Source organism: Pongo pygmaeus, chromosome 16, assembly GCF_028885625.2.
Source record: "Pongo pygmaeus isolate AG05252 chromosome 16, NHGRI_mPonPyg2-v2.0_pri, whole genome shotgun sequence".
Classification (NCBI taxonomy): Eukaryota; Metazoa; Chordata; class Mammalia; order Primates; family Hominidae; genus Pongo; species Pongo pygmaeus.
In genome coordinates this window covers 80,698,096-80,723,340 of record NC_072389.2, presented here as the reverse complement: position 1 = coordinate 80,723,340, position 25,245 = coordinate 80,698,096, and the positions used below count along the sequence as shown (strand labels likewise).

General features: G+C 46.0%; 1 protein-coding gene, 1 non-coding gene and 1 pseudogene across 2 annotated transcripts in view; 1 reads left to right on the top strand and 2 right to left on the bottom strand.

Moving 5' to 3' along the window:
• The first annotated feature begins 3,558 nt into the window (after positions 1 to 3,558).
• Positions 3,559 to 3,689, top strand: LOC129014913 (small Cajal body-specific RNA 20). Its single transcript, XR_008494433.1, has one exon. It is a non-coding gene; the product is annotated as a small Cajal body-specific RNA 20 (non-coding RNA).
• Positions 3,690 to 5,430: 1,741 nt separating this feature from the next.
• The window catches only part of PPCDC (phosphopantothenoylcysteine decarboxylase), a 108,837-nt gene continuing 89,022 nt past the window's right edge, over positions 5,431 to 25,245 (bottom strand). Inside the window, exon 7 of the transcript XR_008494037.2 lies at positions 5,431 to 7,486. The gene's annotated coding sequence lies outside the window, so the exon portion shown is untranslated. The remainder of the gene's footprint in view (positions 7,487 to 25,245) is intronic.
• Positions 7,974 to 10,587, bottom strand: LOC129013597 (stromal cell-derived factor 2-like; annotated as a pseudogene).

The window sequence follows — 25,245 nt, the reverse complement described above, 5'->3', positions numbered from 1 at the left end:
AATGCTTGGTTTCAATACTTAGCAAATAATAACGAAAAGAATATTAAATAATAATTATTATTATTATTTAAAAATAAAGTATATGTAAACATTTGAAAACAATGACCATTTATTTCTCTATCTGGAAATATGCAGACTAGTTGAATAGAGAAATCCCTTCCTAAAAATGCTGAATGAAATATCAAAAACGTGTGTGTGAAAGCACAGATAAAAGGGTGTTAAACAGGGAATCAGTCAGAAGCCAGAATAACAAAAGCATGACCCCATCAGGGTGAGCCTGCACCGGGGCCTGTGCTTTCTGAGGCCCTGGGTTGTAAATGGCCAGCGTGCCAAGCACCTCCTGAGCACCACTTCAGTCTGCTTGGCCCCAGTTCTGATTCTGGCCACTGCTGAGGTGGTGAGTGTTCTGTGGGCCTCATGTAGGTGCTGCCTCATCTTGGGCACATGGGGCCCACCCCTCCCTTCCTGTCTGAGTCTCACTGACCCCACAGGGCAGATGCTCTCGGGAATCCCCTGGACCCTTATTATGCATGCGCAGACCCCAAGTTCAGGGGAGTTCATGTCTGTGAGGCCACTCTTGACCAATGACTGACACAAGCAAATACTCATTGTGTCTTTTTTGTATCTCCCATTTCATAAGACTCCTTGGAAGATCCTATGGAATCAAGCACCTATCAGAGGTCCCCTTGATAATGCGACCTTGTCCCTGGCTTCCCTCTTTCTTTCTCTCTCCAGCCCTCACTCCTACTCCCTAGGATTACTTCCAAAATTAATTACACAAAAACCTTTGTCTGAGGCTTTGCTTTTAGGGGAAACAAAACGAGGAAAGAGAAGAAAAGACCTGAGGTCTGGTCCTGGGAAGTAGGTTATCAAAGATTTCTTTTCTCCCCCAAATTTGGGACTTCTCAAAAGCCAGTGCCCTAGGGGAGAAATGGGGAGAAAACAACTCAGCCACAGAAGACTTTGCCATACCCACTTAGCTGTGCTGGAGAGGTAACACAGGCTAAAAAGAAATCCAGTAAAATGCATAACAAGCTAATATTCACATAGAGAAAAGCCCAACATCATATTCCCTATGTGATTGGAAAAACACTAAGCCAAAAACAATTTTTAAGTGGATCTGAGTTGGAAGTACCCCTAGGCGCCTGGCAAAAGCAAACAAAAATCCTTTCTGGAAGAATATATTTTAAACACAGATTCAAAGACTTCCCACAAAGAATTTCAAGGAACATAAGCTCATAATTAAACATCAATAAACTCAAAAAGAAACAAACCACAAGAGCATGAGTCAGCAGAAACAACAAATAACAAGATGAGACCCACAAATACTACATAAAATAGAATATGAGATGCAGGCCGGGCGCTCGGCTGTAATCCCAGCACTCTGGGAGGCCTGGGTGGGAGGATCGTTTGAGCCCAGGAGTTCGAGACCAGCTTGGGCAATAGAGTGAGACCCCATCTCTCTCTCAAAAAAAAAAAAATATACATATATATATACACACACATATATATATACACACACACACACACAGAAAAATATAATATATATTATATATATTTATAAATAAATATATATTATATATTATAATATATTATATATTATAATATATTATATATTATATATTATAATATATTATATATTATATATTATATATTATAAATATAATATATATTATATATTATATATTATATATTATAAATATAATATATATTATATATTATAAATATATTATATATTATAAATATAATATATATTATATATTATAAATATATTATATATTATAAATATATTATATATTATAAATATATTATGTATTATAAATATATTATATATTATAAATATATTATATATTATAAATATATTATGTATTATAAATATATTATATATTATAAATATATTATATATTATATATTATAAATATATAATATATTATATATTATCAATACACTTTATATGATATATATTATATTTTTATATTTATATATTATATAATTATAATATATAACTATATATGACATACTATATATTATTATATATATTTATTATATAGAGAGAGAGACAGACGGAGTTTTGCTCTTGTTGCCCAGGCTGGAGTGCAATGGCATGATCTTGGCTCACTGCAACCTCCACCTCCTGGGTTCAAGCAATTCTCCTGCCTCAGCCTCCCAAGTAGCTGGGATTACAGGCATGAGCCACCACGCCTAATTTTGTATTTTTAGTAGAGATGGGGTTTCTCCGTGTTGGTTAGGCTGGTCTCGAACTCCCGACCTCAGGTGATCTGCCCACCTTAGCCTCCCAAAGTGCTGGGATTATAGGCGTGAACCACCATGCCCAGCTGAAAAAAAATTTTTTAAATGTTTAAAGAAGTGTAAAACAGGCCAGGTGTGGTGACTCACAGCTGTAATCCCAGCACTTTGGAAAGCCAAATGGGTGGATCACTTGAGGTCAAGAGTTAGAGACCAGCCTGGCCAACATGGCAAAACCCTGTCTCTACTAAAAATACAAAACTTAGCCGAGTGTGGTGGTGCGTGCCTGTGATTCCAGCTACTCAGGAGGCTGAGGCAGGAGAATTGCCTGAACTTGGGAGGTGAAGGTTGCAATGAGCCAAGATGGTGCCACTGCACTCCAGCCTGGGCAAAAGAGCAAGACCTTGTATGAAAAAAAAAAAAAAAGAATTGTAAAGTGATACTGAAAATATGGCAAATAAACTAATTAAATTAATTAGGCATATTTGAAGATGAACCAAATAAAACTCTCAGGAATGAAACTATAATTATTAAGATTTAAAACCTCAAAAGAGGTTGGGTGTGGTGGCTCACACCTGTAATCCCAGCTCTTTGGGAGGCTGAGACAGGTAGATCACTTGAGGTCAGAAGTTTGAGACCAGCCCGGCCAACATGGTGAAACCCTGTCTCTACCAAAAATACAAAAATTAGCCGGGCATAGTAGCGGGCACCTGTAATCCCAGCTATTCGGGAGGCTGAGGCTTGAGAATCACTTGAACTTGGGAGGTGGAGGTTGCAGTGAGCCAAGGTCACGCCACCACACTCCAGCCTGGACAACAGAGTAAGACTGTCTCAAAAATAAAATAAAATAAACAGTTTAAGAAATTACTAAAAATTCAGTAAAGAATGAAAAAATGGTGAAATATGAAAGAGAAGTTAAGAGACATGGAAGAAATTCAACATTTATTCCTGATAAAAACCTCTCAGCAAACTAAGAACTAAAGGGAATTCCTCAACTCAATGATGGACATTCACAAAAACCCTACATCTACTGTCATATTTTATGGTAAGAAACTGAATTCTTTCTAAGTTCAGGAAGAAGCAAGGATACCCCCTCTTAACACACCCATTCAATATTTTACTAGAGGCCCTAACCAGTGCAAGAAGTCAAGAAAAACAAATAAAAGGCCTACAGACTGGCAAAGAAGAAACAAACCTGTTTCTGTTAGCAGAATATATAATTGTCTTTATAGAAAATCACAAAGAATCAACAAAAAGCTCCTACAATGAATGAGTTAAGCAAAGTTATGGGATATGAGGTCAACATAGAAAAACCAATTGTGCCAATGGGGCTATGGGTGGCCCCTTTTCTCCTCAGTCAGGGCTGGAGGCCAAGATCAGCCTTTGAGGATTATCAGAGCTGCCACAAGCTGGGCAGCCTTGTTTTCCTACCTCAGACATTTGTAGAAGGAAAAAAAAAATCAATTGTATTCCTATAGATCAGCAATAAATAAATTGGAAATTTTGAAAAGTACCATTTAGAATTGCATAAGAAACAGATTCCTACTTTGTATAAATCTAACGAAACATGTGCAAGAGCAGTATGCTGAAAACAAAACAAAACCGATGAGAGAAACTAAAAAATATCTACATAAATGTTTATAAAGTAGAAAAATCAACATGGTTAAGTGACAAACTCTTCCCAATGCAATCAACAGAGTTAATGCAATACCAGTCAAAATCCCATCCGGGTGCCAGGTATGGTGGCTCACACCTGTAATCCCAGCACTTTGGGAGACCAAAGTGGGCAGATCACTTGAGGCCAGGAGTTCAAGACCAGCCAAGTGATCTGCTCTGTTGCCCAGGCTGGAGTGCAGTGGCATGATCTCAGCTCACTGCAACCTCTGCTTCCCGGGTTCAAGCGATTCTCCTGCCTCATCCTCGAGTAGCTGGGATTACAGGTGCACACCATCATTCCTGGGTAATTTTTGTATTTTTAGCAGAGGCAGGGTTTCACCATGTTGACCAGGCTAGTCTTGAACTCCTGACCTCAAGTGATTTGCCTGCCTCAGCCTCCCAAAGTGCTGGGATTACAGATGTGAGCGACTGTGCCCAGCCTTAGAAGTAAATTTATAATTTAAATAATTTAAATGCTTATGCTGCAATGGGAGACGAATCAAATATCAATAATCTAAGCTTCCACCTCAAGTAGTTCAAAAAAGAAAAGGAAATCAAACCCAAAGTAAGACGAAGGAAATAATAAAGATAAGAGCAGAAATCAATGAAATAGAAAAAAACAACAATAGGCTGGGCGCGATGGCTCAAGCCTGTAATCCCAGCACTTTGGGAGGCCGAGGCGGGCGGATCACGACGTCAGGAGATCCAGACCATCCTGGCTAACACGGTGAAACCCCGTCTCTACTAAAAATACAAAAATTAGCCGGGCGTAGTGGCGGGCGCCTGTAGTCCCAGCTACTCGGGAGGCTGAGGCAGGAGAATGGCGTGAACCCGGGAAGCCGAGCTTGCAGTAAGCCGAGATTGCACCACTGCACTCCAGCCTGGGCGACAGAGACAGACTCCGTCTCAAAAAAAAAGAAAAAGAAAACAAAAAAACAACAATAGAGAAAATTAATATAACCAAAAGTTGGTGTTTTTTTGTGTTGTCTTTTGAGATGGAGTCTCGCTCTGTCGCCCAGGCTGGAGTGCAGTGGCGCGATCTCGGCTCACGGCAAGCTCCACCTTCCAGGTTCACGCCAGTCTCCTGCCTCAGCCTCCCGAGTAGCTGGGACTACAGGCGCCCGCCACCACGCCCGGCTAATTTTTTTTGTATTTTTAGTAGAGACGGGGTTTCACCGTGTTAGCCAGGATGGTCTTGATCTCCTGACCTCGTGATCCACACGCCTCAGCCTCCCAAAGTGCTAAGATTATAGGCGTGGGCCACCGCGCCCGGCCTTTTGTTTTTTGTTTTTTGTTTTGTTTGTTTTTGAGATGAAGTCTCACTCTGTCGCCAGGCTGGAGTGCAGTGGCGCAATCTCGGCTCACTGAAACCTCCCTCTCCCAGGTTCAAGTGATTCTCCTGCCTCAGCCTCCCGAGTAGCTGGGACTGTAGGCATGTGCCACCATGCCCAGCTAATTTTTGTATTTTTAGTAGAGACGAGGTTTCACCATGTTGGCCAGAACGGTCTCAATCTCTTGACCTTATGATCCGCCTGCCTCAGCTTCCCAAAGTCCTGGGATTACATGTGTAATCCACCGCCCCTGGCCCAAAAGTCGTTTTTCTTTTTTTAATGATCAACAAAACTGACAAGCTTTAATAGAGACCAAGAAAAAAACAGAGAATACACAAATTGCCAAAATCAGCAATAAAAAAGGGGACTTCACAATAGAGTATTTACCGAAAAACTACTGCTAACTTAATACTTAATGGTGCAGACTGAATGTTTTTCTCCTAAGATAAGGAAAAAGGCAAGGACATTCTCTCTCCCCACTGTTATTCAACATTGCCCTGGAATTTCAAGCCAGTGAAATCAGGGAAGGAAAAGAAAACAAAGGCATGTAGGTTGGAAAATAATAAGTAAAAATGTCTTTAATTGCAGAAGACATGTATGTAGATAATTCTTTGGAGGGTATTTTATTTTATTTTTCTAGCGATGGGGGTCTCACTATGTTGCCCAGGCTGGTCTTGAACTCCTGAGCTCAAGTGATCCTCCCACCTCAGCCTCCCAAAATGCTGGGATTACAGGTGTGAGCCACCACACCTGGCCCTGTGGAATGCACTTTAAGTACTCATAGAACTAATCAGCAAATGTAGCAGGGTCACAGTATGCAAGATCTATATATATGATCAAAAAACTTCTCACAAAGAAAAAAATAGGAATGATTTCACTAGTGAATTTTAAAACAGTTGAAGAATGAACTCCAATTCTCCATAAAGTCTTCCAAAAATTAGAAGAGGAAAGAATACTTCCCAACCTATTCTATGAGGCCAGTTATTATCCTGATACGAAAACCAGAGAGACATCACAACAAAAACAGAAACAAAAATTCTACAGACCAATATCCCTTGTCAATATAGATATAGAAATCTTTAACAAAATACTATCTGAATCCAGCAACATATGAATAAGATTGACCAAGTGGGATTTTTCCCAAGAATGCAAGGTTGGCTGGACTTATGAAAATGAATCAATCCAATGCACCATATTAGCAGAATAAGGAAGAAAACCACAAGATCATCTCAATGATGCAGAAAAAGAATTTGACAAAATCCAACACTCTTTTATGATAAAGACACTCAGCAAACTAGGAATAGAAGGGAACTTCCTCAACGTGTTAAGGTTCACCTATGAAAAACCCAACACCAACTTCTTACTTAATGGTGAAAAACTGAAACCTCCCCCTAAGATCAGGAGCCGGAGAAGGATATCCACTCTCACCACTTCTACTCAACATTGTACTGGAGATCCAATCAGGGCAGTTAGCCAAGGCAATTAAAATTTAATTTCAAATCCCACTGAAATTGGGATGGAGGAAGTAAAGCCATCTCTATTTGCGGAGCATATGATCTTGAATAGAGAAAATCCTAAGGAATCCACTAAAAACAACTACTAGAACTAATGAATTCAATCAGTTTGAGGAGTATAATATCAATATATAAAAGTCAACCATATTTCTTTATGCCAGCAAGGAACAATATAAAAATGAAATTAAGAATGCAATTCTATACAATAGCATCAAAAAGAATAAAATACTTACTGTTGGGAGAAAAGCTGAGTGTTGGGACAGAAGCTGAGCAGGGCTTGGAACATGTCCGCGGTCCAGGGTCTAAAACCCCTGGTGGCCTCTGGAATGTGTCTAGATTTTCTGGCTCCTTGCTTCTAGCACTCCCATTATCTCAAGTAGCCATATGTTTCAAACAAAATGCTAAACCATCACAGCTGTAGCTCATTCGCTTCATACACTGCTTCCTTTCAACCCCTACATCCTCAACACCTGTTTCTTTGTTTGATCACCAATAAATAGCCTGGGATCCCAGAGCTCAGGGCCTTCCCAGCCTCTGTATAGTTGGGCCCCTGGTCCAACTTTCTTGCTTGTCTTTTCTCATTCGTTTGATTCTGCCGGACTTCGTAGCCCCCACAGCCTGGTGTTGGGTCTGATCACCCCAACAACTTAGGAATAAAATTATTTGGCTGTTTATTGTGTTGTATTCTTTGAGAGTCTTTGGCCATAATTAGTCAAAAATCTATTAAAAATGAGGTACCTGCGGAGAAATGAAAGTAGAAAGAGAAAAGGTTAGGATGCAACTAAAGCTCTAAAAAGGCCCCCCTACACTGAAGTTTCCCAGCATCTCAAAAGAGTCTTAGGACTCAAGGATAAAGCAGATCATGAAATAGCACACCTAATAAATAACACAGAGGCTAATAATAAAATTCTTTCTTTAAAAAAAAAATCATTTTGGAGGCCTGACATGGCGGCTCACACCTGTAATCCCAGCACTTTGGGAGGCTGAGAAGGGTGGATCAGTTGAGGCCAGGAGTTAAGAGACCAGCCCTAGCCAACATGGTGAAATCCTGTCTCTACTGAAAATACAAAAATTAGCCAGGTGTGGTGGTGGGCACCTGTAATCCCAGCTACTTGGGAGGCTGAGGCAGGAGAACTGCTTGAACCCGGGAGGCGGAGGTTGCAGTGAGCTGAGATTGTGCCATCGCACTCCAGCCTAAGCGACAGAGCAAGACTGTCTCAAAAAAAAATCATTTTGGAGAAAGCAAATTGGGGTAAAGTCATGAAGTTTAACAATCCAGGATGCCAAGCTCCTGAGGACTAGAAGTTTCCCAGCTAAGAGGGATGTCCCCTCAGTGTGTCTTACCAGTGAGAGGTGACAGCGTGCTGGCAGTCCTCACAGCCCTCGCTCGCTCTGGGCGCGTCCTCTGCCTGGGCTCCCACTTGAAGAGCACTTCATTTCTGGGCTGGCCAAGGCCGGAGGTGTGGAGAGAGAGGCGAGGGCGGGAACCCGGGCTGCGCGCGGTGCTTGCGGGCCAGCGCGAGTTCCGGGTGGGCGTGGGCCTGGCGGACCTCGGAGCGGCCCGCCGGCCCCACAGGCCCCGGGCAGTGAGGGGCTTAGCATCTGGGCCAGCAGCTGCTGTGCTCAATTTCTCGCCAGGCCTTAGCTGTCTTCCCGCGGGGCAGGGCTCAGGCCCTCCCCGACGAGCACCGCCCCCTGCTCCAAGGCGCCCAGTCCCATGGACCACCAAAGGGCTGAGGAGTGCAGGCGCATGGCGGGGGACTGGCAGACAGCTCCACCTGCGGCCTGTTGCGGGATCCACTGGGTGAAGACAGCTGGGCTCCTGACTTTGGTGGGGACTTGGAGAACCTTTATGTCTAGCTAAGGGATTGTAAATAAACCAATAGGCACTCTGTATCTACCTCAAGGTTTGTAAACACACCAATCAGCACCCTGTGTCTAGCTCAGGGTTTGTGAATGCACCAATCAACACTCTGTATCTAGCTACTCTGGTGGCAACTTGGAGAACCTTTGTGTCCACACTCTGTATCTAGCTAATCTGGTGGGGAGGTGGAGAACCTTTGTGTCTAGCTCAGGGATTGTAAACGCACCAATCAGCGCCCTGTCAAAACAGACTACTCGGCTCTACCAATCAGCAGGATGTGGGTGGGGCCAGATAAGAGAATAAAAGCAGGCTGCCGGAGCTGGCAGTGGCAACCAGGTCCCTTTCCACACTGTGGAAGCTTTGTTCTTTCACTCTTCGCAATAAATCTTGCTGCTGCTCACTCTTTGGGTCCACATTGCCTTTATGAACTATAACACTCACCGCGAATGTCTGCAGCTTCACTTCTGAAGCCAATGAGACCACGAACCCACCGGGAGGAATGAACAACTCCAGACGCACCGCCTTAAGAGCTATAACACTCACCACAAAGGTCTGCAGCTTCATTCCTGAGCCAGTGAGACCACGAACCCACCAGAAGGAAGAAACTCCGAACACATCGAAAATCAGAAGGAACAAACTCTGGACACGCCGCCTTTAAGAACTGTAACACTCACCGCAAGGGTCTGTGGCTTCATTCTTGAAGTCAGTGATACCAAGAACCCACCAATTCCGGACACACCAGTATGAATAAAAAGCATCCACCTTGTCACCAGCAAATCCTCTACTCAGAAAGAACTGACCCAAGTCTGGGAAAGCAACTAATTCAAATGTGCAGGGCTGGAGCTTGTGAACACAGCCACTGTTTTCCATTGCACATTTTCATCTCAGTAGTAACGTGGCCACTCCCGGGGAAAGTGTGGCAGGGATCCCAAAGTGAAGCAGCACAGATGTCTACAAACTGTGTAGTGATAGCGGCTCAGATCCTCCAGACTCCTACCCCTGCATGGTGGCCTCCTGCCTTCAACAACTCACTGGGCCTCATGATGATGCCTTCCATGGCTTTCCAGTCATTGCTCCGGCTTGGCTAGGCCAGGCCATGCATCTCTTTTTGCCCACTGATGGGTCCACCATATCGTTCTCCTGTGACAGACAGCAGTTCCTCAATGGAAGAATGTTTGAACCACCCCTCACCATCTCTCACCCAGTAGGGCCCGTTACAGAGCATGGTCCAGTCATCCAGGTGACTACCTTCACCTTCCTCACCAAAAGCACCCACTTCCTGGTTTTCAGAAAGGTGTGGAGGTTTCAGCCAGTGTTGACATGTGTCAGCCAGATGGGCTGGCAGCACTTGATGGGGGTTCCCCTCTCACCGGCTGTGGTGATCTTACCTATGTTTTCCAGTAACTGTTGCTGTCATCCATGGAGGTTACACCTGTCACTGACTGCTGCCCAACACTTGACCCATAGAGCACATCGTGTGACTGCAGTTGGACATTGTAGCGCATTTTGAGTAGCTTCACCATAGAGCCACCAGTAACAGCCAGATTGGACGCTCCCACAGTGCTCTACAAACCCCCAAACAGCAGTAGCGGAACCACAGCCATCCTAGCTGGATTCGGAGCCCAGATCTTCCAGAAATAAATTTTTTTTAAAGAAAGGCAAAACATATACTCTGAAAACTAAAACATTTGTTTAAAGAACTTAAAGATCGGCTGGGCCCCGTGGCTCATGCCTGTTATCCCAGCATTTGGGGAGGCGAAGGTGGGAGGATTGTTGAGCCCAGGAGTTCAAGAACAGCCTGGGCAACATGGTGAGGTCCAGCTCTACAAAAAACTAAAAAAATTAGACGAGGGTGGTGGCATACACCTGTAGTCCTACCTACTCAGGAGGCTGAAGTGGGAGGATTGCTTGAGCCTGTGAAGTCAAGGCTGCAGTGGGCTGTGATTGTGCCACTGCAGTCCGGCCTGGGCGACAGAGTGAGACCCTGTCTAAAAAAAAAAAAAAAAAAAAAATTGGGTAGCACAGTGTCTCACACCTGTAATCCCAGCTACTCGAGAGGCTGAGGCAGGAGAATTGCTTGAACCTGGGAGGTGGAGGTTGCAGTGAGCCAAGATCACACCACTGCACTCCAGCCTGGGTGACAGAGCAAGACTCCATCTCAGGGGAAAAATATTACAAAAATTACCTGGGTGTGGTGGTGCTAGTCCCAGCTCCCTGGGAGGCTGAAGCACAAAAGTCCCTTGAACCTGGGAGGTGGCGGTAAGCTGAGATCGTGCCACTGCACTCCAGCCTGGGCAAGAGAGCAAGACTCTTATCTCAAAAAAAAAAAAAAAAGAAAAAAGAAAAAAAGAGAGAGAGAGAATCTGAGCTAGATCAGCATTAGACCTCTCAACAGCAATATTAGAAACTAGAAGTTTATGAAATAATGCCTTAAAGTTGCTGAGGGAAAATCATTATATACCCAGCCAAAGTATCAACCCAGTGTGAGGGTAGAAAATAGACATTTTCAGACCAAAAAAAATTGTCTTCCATGAAAACTTCCTCAGGAAGGAACTGGAGGATGTGCTCCACCCTATAAGGGCATAAACCAAGAAAGAAGAAATGGAACCCAGAAAAATCAGAGATCCATAGAGGAAAGAGAAGAAATGATGTTGCAGAATGTTGGCAAAGGGAAGCCTCTGGATGACGATTATGCTGCTGATCTGGAAAGCTTCTGGCTCAGATGGAGGCAGGAGAACTGAGGGCTCCAGAAAGGGTGTCTCAAGGGAAAAAAAAAATTAAGGAACTGGAACTGATAGTGAAAATCAGTATTGAGAATCATCTTACTAGGCTTTTGCAGAAGATCTAATCATGGGTCAAAGAAAATAAGCAAGTGAAAAAAATGAGACAATGATTAACCCTGTGGGGGAAAGGAGATTGAAAAAGATAGTATATTAGTTGTTTCAGCCATAAACACTTTTTAGTGATTGTGAATGTAACCAAGAGTTGTGGTGGTATGATATTGAAAGGAGAGGAGAAAGAGTGTGAGTGAACCTCCTCTGTCACAATAGGGAGCCCTAGAGACAGCATCTAATTGGACCTCTCGGGAGATAATCAGAATTGAAATCAATGCTTTATTTAGGGAGTAAAAACCAGAAGAAACAACTGAATAAGTTGAAATGGCTGCTTTTGGCGAGCAGGCTGACGTGAGGTAAAGAGCATGCTATTTTTGTTGTAATCCTTTAGCATTCTCTGACTGTAAATACTCTGTACACATTATTTTGGGGAATAAAAACTGACCAGAAGACCTGTGAGGAGAAGCCATGACAACAATAAGGCTGTTTCCTTTTGAGATTTTCCTGTCTGAAGCAATTCTCCTTTGGAAACTGAGCAAACAACCCCTCCCCATTTTTTCCACTGTCTCATGAAGTGCATTCTCACTCCTATAAATAATCTTGGGAGGCAGGTATTGATAAGGGTTCTTGGTGCTTTGTGAAATATTAACTTGCATGTTGGTGACTCAGAGCAAGACTCTATCTCAAAGGCAGGACAGAAGTAAAAATTCCCACTTTTAAAAATTTTATTATTTTTTTTTTCAGAGACAAGGTCACACTCTGTCACCCAGGATGCAGATCAGTGGCCCAATTGTAGCTCATTACAACCTTGAATTACTGGGCGCAAGCGATCCTCTTGCTTCAGCTGCCCAAGTAGCTGGGACTACAGGCGGGCCCCACCATGCCCAGCTAACTTTTAAACTTTTTATAGAGACAAGGTCTTACTGTGTTGCCCAGGCTGGTCTCAAATCTCCTGGGCTCAATCTGTCCTCCCGCCTTGGCCTCCCAAAGTGCTGGATTAACGTTGTAAGCCACTGCACCTAACTGATATTCCCTTTTTTTTTTGAGACAGAGTCTTGATCTGTTGCCAGGCTGGAGTGCAGGGCGTGATCTCGGCTCACTGCAACCTCCGCTTCCCGGGTTCAAGTGATTCTCCTGCCTCAGCCTCCCAAGTATCTGGGACTACAGGTGCGTGCCACCACGCCCAGCTCATTTTTTTTTTTTTTTTTTTTTCTTTTGAGACAGAGTCTCGCTCTGTTGCCCAGGCTGGAGTACAGTGGTGCAATCTCGGCTTACTGCAAGCTCCGCCTCCTGGGTTCATGCCACTCTCCTGCCTCAGCCTCCCGAGTAGCTGGGACGACAGGCGCCCACCACCATGCCAGGCTAATTTTTTGTATTTTTAATAGAGATGGGGTTTCACCATGTTAACCAGGATGGTCTTGATCTCCTGACCTCATGATCCTCCCACCTCGGCCTCCCAAAGTGCTGGGATTACAGGCGTGAGCCACCTCGCCCGGACTTTAATTTTTATATTTTTAGTAGAGATGGGGTTTCACCATGTTGGCCAGGACGGTCTCAATCTTTTGACCTCGTGATCTGCCTGCCTCGGCCTCCCAAAGTGCTGGGATTACAGGTGTGAGTCACCGTGCCCGGCCTAATATTCCCATTTTACGCACAAGACAACATAGACCTCAAAAAGGGAAGTAACTCTCCAAAATCACACAGCCAGTGAGTGGCAGAGCTGGAGTCCTGACTCCCTTTTCTGTTTTCACACAGCTGGCCTTAGGCCCAGGGACCTCTTGGCCTTCATGCTTCCACTTCCCTCTCTCCCAGCTGATCCCACCTTGCCTTCAGACACTTTCCACAACGTCCCTGGCTCTGAGCCCCACCCGGAGGGGATCCTTAATATGAGCTATAGGCTGAGCCCATGATCTCGTCACAGACTGAGCTCTCATCCTGATCACTCGCTAAGCCCTGATCCTGCCACAGAATGAGTCTTGGTCCTGGTCCTAGATAAAGCTCTGAACCTGGTCATAGACTGAGCCCTGATGCTGGTCACAGAATGAGCCCCAGCCCCTTGCCACCAGTTCCCTTAATAATGTATACAATTAAACACAAGTCAGGCCTGGCACAGAAGACATGGAAGGCTGGGTACCATCCCTCTCCAGTATTGCAGAAATCCTGTCTCAGGGACAGAACTGGTGCAGTTGTGGCCTAGCTAGATGCTCTGGCGTCGTTTCCCTCCATCCTCCACCAGAATTTATGCCACAGCTTGTGCCCATTCATTTCTGTCCCCTCCCGCTGCCCTCCTTGTGTGGGTGGGGGTTTGGGCAGCCCATAGTAATAAGCATGGAGCAGGGGTTGTCTCTGATGTCATTCTCGCTCAGAACGAAGCATTCCAGCATGGACAGCACTTGTCCTGGCTCCCCTGCTATATAGAACTCATTGTTCCCCACCCTAGACCCTTACCCTCACCCCTTGCCAGGCCAGCATTCTCCAATATGATTTCCAGGAGCTTCCAGAATGCTGGCTTGTTACAGCTGCTGCCCTGCTCTTAGTGACCAGCATCTCCTTCAAGCAGTCCTCTGTGTCAGGTGGGAAGTCGGGCCGACTTCTGACCACTCTCAGCTCGTCAGCCCAGGAGAGGTGGAAGGTCAAGGGAGGGGCAGGCAAGGTGCTGGAGCTGGGCATCTTGGAGGAGAGAAAGCAAGGAGGCAGAAGGAGACAGGTGTCAGTGTATCACTGAGTCATAAAATGTCAGGGCACATGGGAAGTGGAAGGACTGGCTCTCCTCTGCTCTCCCTTGCTAGACAGATGGAGAATTGAGGCCCAAGATCCTACAGTGACTTAGGAGAAGAATGGAGCCTCACGTGTGGATTCCTGGTACCAAAGAACAGCAGATCCCATAGCTCCAGAGGCCAGAGGAGGACCTTAAGGGAAGGAAGACCTTCCTAATTATCTAAGTTGCCCAGCCCAGAGACCTCTGGTTGGAGGGGCACGGGGCTGTGAGTTCCCCATCGCAAAGGGACTGTAGCCAGCACAGTTACACTATGGCTGTGCAGCCCAACCCTGCCGGGGGTGGAGATTGGTTGCTTTCTTGGCCACGTTTCCTTTTGTGGGTTTGGAACCCAGATGTGCTCCCCGCATGGGATCTTGGGGTCCCAGAAGGGCCTGTTCTCCCTTCTACGCCCCCCAGATCTAGCACAGTTCCTCTGGGCAGCTCTGCCGCTGCCGCTGGCTGGCCACAAGGCACTCAGGACGTAGGAGGCATCTAGACCCACAGTCAGAGTATGTATTTGGGGAGGGAAATTGGGAGAGGGTCCAGCCGAGCGGAGGCTGCTTATTGGAGCAGACTGGGTCTGAGAAAATCATGGTAGACAGGTGGGGACCTCGCCCTTCTCCAAGCCAAGGGGGTGGGCTGTGGTTTTCAGGCGCTTGGGCCCCTGCCTTGCTGCCATGCCCCAATCCTGAACTCTGCGGCCCACACACCCCACAAAACCAAAGCCGGCTTTCTGGGCCCCAGTGGCTGTGTCTCCCTGGGCCTATTCTCTCCCCACCCGGGTGGTTTACGTGCCTCTGTGCCATGAAGCTGGCCACTCTTTGAAAGCCGAGGGTTGCGGGGTGGGTTCCTCAGGAAGTGGGTTTGGACTCGGAGTTACTGTGAAGGATGTCTGTTAGGGAGAGCTCTTGCAGACAGCGCCTGGAGAAGGGAGGGTAAGGAGGACAAACCGGGCAGAGGGAGAAGAAGTCGAGCTGCAAGACAGGCCCAACCCCAGCCTCAGCTGCCTCACTGGGAGCTCCGAATGACCTGTCACCGCCCCGCACAGGGCTTAAATAGCCAGGCCTGAATTAGTACCCAGCTGGATTAGTCCTTGGATATGAGGCTGCCCAGAGAAAGGCATGGGAGGCCGAGGCAGAGGAGGCAAATCTCTGCAGCTGGGGGCAATCCCTGGAGAGCTGAGCACTCACGACCCTCCCGCCGCCAGGGCCAGTCCTTCCTGAGGTACATCTGGACATCATGTCTCTGGGTGTACTGTCCTGGGTTTTAGTGGGCTTTTGAAAGACGCTTGTTGAATAAATGAATGCATAAATGAAATAAGCCCCTCACACATGTTGGCCTCACTCTCCTCATCTATTGAATAGGGATAATACTTTCCACACTCATGCTGTGAGGGCCAAGCTCGTTGTAAACACCAAGTGCCATGGGCCTATGAGGCCTCCCCATCTCTCCTTCAGCTGAGGCCCCGAGGTTGGGGCTAGGACACGGAGGGGTGGGGTGGGCTTGGCAGTTTGTGGTTGCTGCTTCAGGGGAAACCACAGCTGCCTCTTGCTGGGGCAGTCAGTGAGGCCCAGGGGAGGGGAAGACAAAGGACAGGTGGCAGGTGAGGTGGGCCAAGAGCTAGCAGTCAGGAGCAGGTATCCGGACAGCCTCTTCACCTCAAGGTCCCTCCCTGTCCCATCCTGCAGGAGCAGCATCTACTGTATGCTACAGGAGGGGCTGGCTCAGTCACAGATCTCTGAGCAACAGGACAGAGCAAGAGCTGAGTGACCTTGGGCAAAGAGCCATCCCTCTCTAGCTCTCCCCTACCCCTGGGAAAATAGGGACAATTCTTGGGTTTGAGAAAATTCATCCATGATGTCATCATCTGAAGATTTTGCTCATACGATGCTTTCACCTCATCGTTACAGTCTAGAGTGCTGCTGTTTGTCACGTTGCATTCATCTACTGATTGCTCTAATAGCTGTGAAATGTCTTCCTCTGTCAGTTTCCTTCTCTTTCCTCTATAGGAAAATGAACAATTCTGAATTCTTAACTGTGTGCAATGAAAGCTTAAAAAAAATACAAAGATGGTATCTCTGGACTTTTTACACTTTCTTGAAAGACGGTCTAATGCTTTGGACAAGGCAATAAGAAAACTGAAAATTGGTGAAATAGCAATGACTCATGTCACTATTGAGTCATTCAGGCAATTCCATCATTCTTGTGTTTTCTTACTATTTTAGTCTTTTTTCAAAGCATGGTTGGGAATAATTGATGAGTAATGATGAAATAGTTCCTGAGAGAATACAATAGCAAAATGTTTTATGATATAGGAAGAATAAGATCATGAAGATCTCATATTTTAGATTTACAAATGATCCAGTAGATCCATAAGATAATTACAAGATAAAATAAGCTTTTTTTTTTTTTTTTTTGAGGCAGGGTCTCCTCTGTGGCTCACTGCAACTTCTGCATCCTGGGCTTAATAATCCTCCCATCTCAGCCTCCCGAGTAGCTGGGAGTACAGGGGTGCGCCACCAAGCCCAAATAATTTTTGTATTTTTTCATAGAGGCAGGGTTTCACCCTGTTGCCCAGGCTGGTCTCGAACTCCTGAGTTTAAGCAATCTGCCCTCCTTGGCCTCTGGAAATGCAGAAATTACAGGCATGAGCCACTACACCCAGCCCTTCATTCTTTTTTATTAAAAAAAAAAAAAATAGTGGCCGGGTACAGTCACTCACGCCTGTAATCCCAGCACTTTGGGAGGCCAAGGCAGGAGGATTACCTGAGGTCAGGAGTTTGAGACCAGTCTGCCAACATGGTGAAACACTGTCTCTACAAACAACAACAACAACAAAAAAATTAGCTGGGCATGGTGTCAGGCACCTGTAAACCCAGTTACTTGGGAGGCTGAGATAGGAGCATCGCTTGAACCTGGGAGGTGAAGGTTGCAGTGAGCTGAGATTGTGCCATTGCACTCCAGCCTGGGCAACAAGAGCAAAACCCCATCTCAAAAAATAAATGAATAAATAAATAAATAAAAGTTCTCTTTGGTATTGGGAGACCTCCGTGAAAAAAAAAAGTAATAAAATAATCCTCATAAGTCGTTTGAACTGCTCAAAAAAGAAACTTCAACCAGGTGTGATGGCTCATGCCTGTAATCCCAGCACTTTGGGAGGTCGAGGCAGGCAGATCACTGAGCTCAAGAGTTCAAGACCAGCCTGAGCAACATGGCAAAATCCTCTCTCTACTAAAAATAAGAATACCAAAAAATACAAAAATTAGCCAGGCGTTGTGGCATGCACCTGTTGTCCCAACTACTCGGGAGGCTGAGGCAGGAGGATGGCTTGAACCTGTGAGGCAGAGGTTGCAGTGAGCTGAGATTGTGCCACTGCACTCCAGCCTGGGAGACAGAGTGAGACCCTGCCAAAAAAAAAAGAAAAGAAAAGAAAAGAAAGAAGGAAAGAAAGGAAGGAAGAAAGTTGGTTAAAAATTAAAATTAAAATTGGGTCTAATGGAGTCTGAAGGTATATTGAGAGTTAAAATGAAATTCCCCAAGGAGGACTTAGCTAAAGGTCCACCTCTCTCTGTGTCCAAATAGGGAGGAAAAAGTAGAGACTGTGACATTAAATAAGACCCCACCAAATGACAAATTATAAGCAAAAAATGCAAATAAACGCAAGTGAAGACGATATTGAGGACCCTGGTACTCCTGGTAAACATGGAATACGGGCTCCTTTGGGTGACCGGTATTCTAAGACAGCTGCCCCATCCTCCTTCTGGGGTCTCCCCTACAGCCCCTCTGGCTGGGAGACCCATGCCTGAAGGCTGTTCTTGCTTCCTTACTCCCTTCTCCAGCACTGACAGAATTCTCCTATTGCCCACTGGATCCCCGAGCTTGGCACACCAGCCGTTCTGCTCTCGCTGTTGCAGGCAAGGGGCCCTCTGGCCACCCACGAGCCCTCTGGCCACCCACGACGTCCCTGTGAATCACCCTAGAGCAAGGTCAGTGACAGGCCCAGCACTGCTGGGCACTGGGAGCCCCAAGGGCTGTTTCCCACATGGGTTTTTGTATTTTGTTTTTTTTGAGACAGTCTCGCTCTGTTCAGGCTGGAATGCTGTGGCGTAATCTCAGCTCACTGCAACCTCTGTCTCCCGGGTTCAAGCAATTCTCAAGCCTCAGCCTCCCGAGTAACTGGGACCACACGTGTGTGCCATCATGCTCGGCTAATTTTTGTATTTTTAGTAGAGACAGGGTTTCACCATGTTGGCCAGGCTGGTCTCCAACTCCTGACCTCAAGTGATCCACCCACCTCGGCCTCCCAAAGTATTGGGATTACAGGCATGAGCCACCATGCCCAGCCTCCCACATGGGTTTATCATCAATTTACAATAGCCTCACAAGTATTGGGGAAAACCGAGGCTCAGAGAAGGATGGTGACTTGCCTGGGGTTCCCGAGCAAATCATTAACAGAGCAAGGTTCATAACCAGACCTTCTGCTACCTGTTCAGAGCCTTGTCTTCCATGTATAGGCCCAAGGAAGCTCATGTCTTCCAAGGGTGCAGGTGGCAGAGGCTACTTGAGCTCATGGGCCACCTTGGGGGCTTGAGTCCAGAAGGTTTTCTTTCATGAGAAGTGACTGGATTGTGCTTGTTCATGGGAGGTAGGAGAACCTATTTGTTAAGAGCTCAGGCTCAGGAGTTTACAGTATGTGGGTATTTATCCTGGCTGTACAACTTATTCCTGTGTGGCCCTCAGAAGGGAACCTAACCTCTCTGTGCCTTGGTTTCTTTACCTGTTGGGGTGGTGGGAAGTTGAGTCCTTTTGGTTGCCAGATCAGCAGGTCCCTTGGATTCCCTTGAGTCTGGGGGATTATTATCAGTAAGGGAGACAGGCCCTCGCAGGACTCCAAGAGTAGGACCTGGACCTTGTCCAGGCTTGGACCCTGGGGCTGGAGAGTGGTACTGGGTGTGGACACTAGGGATTCAGGACAACAGGGCGTGGTGAATGGTCCTATGGCACTTCCTGAGCTCTCTCAGCATCCGCTCCCTTCCCTCACAAATACCCCACAACCACCCTGCATTTGTTCAGCTTTTTCTTGTCCTCCCAGCTTCCGCAAACTCATTTTTTCCATTTCCTCATCTCTCAGCTTCCTGGGCATGACCTCAGAGTCCAGACAGCTTTGTGGCCACTCTGAAACACACCCTTTCAACTTAGCCTCAACCACTCAAACCCCTGAGGGAGAAACCTGATTCCAGCCAAGGCAGACTCATTGATCTCAGATTTACCCTACCATGGTAAACAACCATAAATACTGGGCAAAATAGAATATCCAACAACAGTTTGTAGGCCCTGGACAGCAGCCAATGCAGGGTTATGATCGTTGGAGAGGGAGTGCACATGAGGTGAGCCTCACTTTTTTTTTTTTTGAGACACGGTCTCACTCTGTCCCCCAGGCTGGAGTGCAGTGGCATGATCTTGGCTCACTGCAACCTCTGCCTCCTGGATATAAGGGATTCTCCTGACTCAGCCTCCCAAGTAGCTGGGACTACAGGCATGTGCCACCACACCCAGCTAATTTTTGTTTTTTTTTTTTTTTGAGATGGAGTCTCGCTCTGTTGCCCAGGCTGGAGTGCAGTGGCGCTATCTTGGCTCACTGCAAGCTCTGCCTCCCAGGTTCACACCATTCTCCTGCCTCAGCCTCCCGAGAAGCTGGGACTACAGGCACCCGCCACCATGCCCGGCTAATTTTTTTTTTGTATTTTTAGTAGAGATGGGGTTTCACCGTGTTAGCCAGGATGATCTCGATCTCCTGACCTCGTGATCTGCCCGCTTCGGCCTCCCAAAGTGCTGGAATTACAGGCGTGAGCCACCGCGCTGGGCTAATTTTTGTATTTTTAGTAGAGACGGGGTTTTGCCATGTTGGCCAGGCTGGTCTCAAACTCCTGACCTCAGGTGATCCACCTGCCTCGGCCTCCCAAAGTGCTGGAATTACAGGCATGAGCCACCTCACCTGGACAAGCCTCACATTTAAATTGCTTTCTCCATGAAGCCATTTCCCAAACTCAGGTGCAAGGAAGTGGACCAAGCAGGAAGTCACAGTCTCAATGGGCCAAGAAAATAAGTATCTGGCCGGGTGTGGTGGCTCATGCCTGTAATCCCAGCACTTTGGGAGGCCGAGGTGGGCGGAACACAAGGTCAGGAGTTTGAGACCAGCCTGCCAAACATGGTGAAACCCCGTCTCTACTAAAAATACAAAAATTATCTGGGTGTGGTGGCGTGCGCCTGTACTCTCAGCTACTCAGGAGTCTGAGGCAGAAGAATCGCTTGAACCCAGGAGGCGAGCTTGCAGTGAGCCAAGATCGTGCCACTGCACTCCAGCCTGGGCGACAGAGTGAGACTCTGTCTCAAAAAAAAAAAAAAACCAAAAATTAGCCGGGCGTGGTGGCAGGTGCCTGTAATCCCAGCTACTCAGGAGGCTGAGGCAGGAGAATCACTTGAAACCAGAAGGAGGAGGTTGCAGTGAGCCGAGATTGTGCCACTGCATTCCAGCCTGGGCGACAGAGCGAGACTCCGTCAAAGAAAAGGAAAGGAAACGGAAGGGGAAGGGGAAGGGGAACACCCAGATATTTTTTGCATTTTCTTTGTAGAGATAGGGTTTTGCCATGTTGCCCAGGCTGGTCTCAAACTCCTGAGTTTAAGTGATCCACCTGCCTCAGCCTCCCAAAATGCTGGGATTACAGGCATGAGTCACTGCACCCAGCCAAAAAACTGACATTTTGGACTGCAAAATATATTTGAAATTAATAACTCACTGGATAGGTTTAGCAGGAGACTATATACAGCAGAAGGCAAGACTAGTGAACTTAAAGACCAGTCAATAGAAATTATTCAAATTGAAGCACAAAGCAAAAAGAATAATAGAAGGAAAAACAGAACTGAGTATAAGAGATGCATGGGATGTGCTCAAAAGGTCTAACATATGTGTTTGGAATTCCTTAAGGAGAGAAGAGAGGGAATAGGAGAGAAGCAGTATTTGAAGAAATAATGGGCTGGGCATGGTAGCTCACGACTGTATTCCAAGTACTTTGGGAGGCTGAGGTGGGAGGATCACTTGAGCCCAGGAGTTCAAGACCAACCTAGCCAACATGGCAAAACCCTGTCTCTACAAAAAATACAAAAATTAGCCATGCGTGGTGGCGTACAACTGTAGTTCCAGCTACTTGAGTGGGAGGATGAGGATCACATCAGCCAGGGAGGGTGAGGCTGCAGTGAGCCATGACTGCACCACTGCACTCCAGCAGCCTGGGCAACAGAATGAGACCTTGTCTCAAAAAAAAAAAAAAAAAGAAAAAAAGAAAAGAAAAGAAAAAGAAGGCTGGGCGTGGTGGCTCATCCCTGTAATTCCAACACTTTGGGAGGCCAAGGAGGGCGGATCACCTGAGGTCAGGAGTCCGAGACCACCCTGGCCAAAATGGTGAAACTCTGTCTCTACTAAAAATACAAAAATTAGCCAGGCATGGTGGCTTGTGCCTGTAATCCCAGCTACTTGGGAGGCTGAGGCATGAGAATCACTTGAATCCAGGAGGCAGAGGTTGCAGTGAGCCAAGATTGTGCCACTGCACTTCAGCCTGGGTAACAGAGTGAGACTCTGTCTCAATCAAAAAAAAAAAAAAAAGAAAAAGAAATAATGGCTGAGAATCCCACAAATATGATGAAAGGCATCAAGCCATAGATTCAAGAATATCAATGAGCTCCAAGCAGAGTAAGCATAAAGTAAACTAAACTTAGCCTCATCACAGTTAAATTGCTGAAAATCAAAGACAAAGTAGAAAGTCTTAAAAGAAACCATATTTTAAAAGAGAGAGAGACACAGAGATACCAACGATACAATTGATGGCAAACTATGGAAGCCAGACAATAATGAAATGACATCTTTAAAATGCTAAAAAGGGTTGGGGACAGTGGCTCACGCCTGTGATCCCAACACTTTGGGAGGCCGAGGCAGGCAGATCACTTGAGGTTAGGAGTTCAAGACCAGCCTGGCCAACATGGCAAAACCCCATCTCTACTAAAACTACAAAAATTAGCTGGGCATACTGGTGCATGCCTGTAATCTCAGCTACTCAGGAGGTCGAGGCATAAGAATCGCTTGAATCCAGGAGGCGAGGCTGCCGTGAGCCGAGATTGTGCCACTGCACTCCAACCTGGGCAACAGAGCCAGACTCTCTTTCAAAAAAATAAAATAAAATGCTCAAAAAAAAAAAACCTGCCAAGCTACAATTATATGCCCACTTCAAAAAATAAAGTAAAAGAAACATGTTGTCAGACAGACAAAAGCAGAAAGAATTTGCTTTGTTACTAGTGCACATCTGCACTATAAGAAATTCTTGAGGAGGTTGGCGCGGCGGCTCATGCGTCCAGTCTCAGCACTTTGGGAGGATTGCTTGACGCCAGAAATTCAAGACCATATGAGCAACATGGTAAGACCACATCTCTACAAAAAATAAAAAATTGGCCAGGAGTGGTGGTGCACACTTGTAGTCCCAGCTACTCTGCAGGTTGAGGCTACAGTGAGCTGTGATTGTGCCACCACACTCCAACCTGGGTGACAGAACAAGACCCAGTCTCAAAAAAAAAAAAAAAAAAAGAAAAGAAAAGAAAAACTAGAGAAGGTTTATTTTTGTTTTTGTTTTTTATTTTTTGAGACCAGGTCTCGGTCTCGCTCTGTCACCCAGTCTAGAGTGCAGTAGCGCTGTCACAGCTCACTGCATCCCTGGCCTCTCGGGCTCAGGCCATCCTCCTGCCTCAATCTCCTGAGTAGCTGAGACCACAGCCGTGCACCACCATATCCAACTAATTTTTTTAAGTATTTGTAGAGATGGGGTCTCCCTATGTTGCCCAGGCTGAGGGATTTTTTCAGGCTGATGGAAAATGATCCCTGATGGTATTGCAAGAAGGAATGAAGAGCATGAGAATAAAAATGTGTCCAACAAGAATCAAATATTGGCTATTTACAACAACATCTCATAAGATTTTTCACATAAAAGTAAGTATATGAGACCCAGTGTGGTGGCTCACACCTGTAATCTCAGCACTTTGGGATGCCCACGTGGAAGGATTACTTGACGCCAGGATTTTCAGACCAGCCTGGACAACATAACAAGACCCTATCTCTATAAAAAATTAAAAAAACAAATTAGCCAGGCATAGTGATGCATGCCTGTGGTCTCAGCTACTGGAGAGGCTAAGGCGGGAGGATCGTTTGAGCCCAGGAGGTTGAGGTTCCAAGTGAGCCGAGATCATGCCATTGCCCTCCAGCTTAGGCAACACAGCAAGACCCTGTCTCAAAAAAAATCAAAAAAGTAAATATATGACGACAATAAAACCAAAGAGGAGAGGGGACTAAATGGGAGTTAACTGTTATAAGGTTATTGCATTATTTAAGTATAAATTGTAAATGTTCTAATTTAATGTAGATTGAAATAAATCAAGGATGCATTTTACAATCTCTAAGATGACCACTAAAATAGCAGTAAAAGAAAATGCAATTAAAAAGCTAACAGTAGGCCGGGCACGGTGGCTTGTGCCTGTAATCCCAGCACTTTGAGAGGCTGAGGCAGGCAGATCAAGAGGTCAGGAGATTGAGACCATCCTGCCCAACATAGTGAAACCCTGTCTCTACTAAAAATACAAAAATTAGGCCAGGTGCGGTGGCTCACGCCTGTAATCCCAGCACTTTGGGAGGCCAAGGCGGGTGGATCACGATGTCAGGAGTTCAAGACCAGCCTGGCCAAAATGGTGAAACCCCGTCTCTACTAAATATACAAAAATTAGCTGGGCATGGTGGCGCATGCTTGTAATCTCAGCTACTCGGGAGGCTGAGGCAGAAAAATTGCTTGAACTGGGACCTGGGAGGCAGAGGTAGCAGTGAGCAAGACTGTGCCACCGCACTCCAGCCTGGGCTACAGAGCGAGACTCCGTCACAAAAAAAAAAAAAAAAAAAAAATTAGCTGGGTGTGGTGGTGCACTCCTGTAATCCCAGCTACTCCGGAGGCTGAGGCAGGAGAATGGCTTGAACCTGTTGAACCCGGGAGGCGGAGCTTGCAGTGAGCCAAGATCGCACCACTGCACTCCAGCCTGGCGACAGAGCAAGACTCCATCAAAAAACAAAACAAAACAAAACAAAGCTAACAGTAGAACAAAATGAAATTATTTTAAAAAATATTGATTAAGTCTGGGCGCCGTGGCTCACATCTCTAATCCCAGCACTTTGGGAGGCCGAAGAGGGCAGATCACGAGGTCAGGAGATTGAGATCATCCTGGCTAACACAGTGAAACCGCATCTCTACTAAAAAAACACAAAAAAAATTAGCTGGGCATGGTGGCGGGCGCCTGTAGTCCCAGCTGCTCGGGAGGCTGAGGCAGGAGAATGGCATGAACACTGTCTCAAAAATAAATAAATAAATAAATATAATAAATATAAATATAAGGACATAAAAAGGTGAAAGTAAAAGGTTAGAAAGCAATATTTCATGTCAACACTAATCCCAAGAAAGCGAATATGGAAATATTATACAAACAAACAAACAAAAAAAAACCAACCAAACAAACAAAATATACATGTACACATATAGACATAGGCTGGGCACAATGGCTCACGCCTGTAATCTCAGCACTTTGGGAGGCCAAGGCTGAGATCACTTGAGGTCAGGCATTTGAGAACAGCCTGGCCAACATGGTGAAACCCTGTCTCCACTAAAAATACAAAAAATTAGCCAGGCGTGGTGGCGGGTGCCTGTAGTCCCAGCTACTCAGGAGGCTGAGGCAGAAGAATGGTGTGAACCCAGGAGGCGGAGCTTGCAGTGAGCCGAGATGGCGCCACTGCACTCCGGCCTGGGTGACAGAGCGAGACTCCGTCTTAAAAAAAAAAAAAAAAAAAAAAATTAATCGGGCATGGTGGCATACACCTGTAGTCCCAGCTACTCAGGAGGCTGAGGCATGAGAATTGCTTGGACATGGGGAGGTGGGGTTGCAGTGAGCCAAGATTGAGTCACTG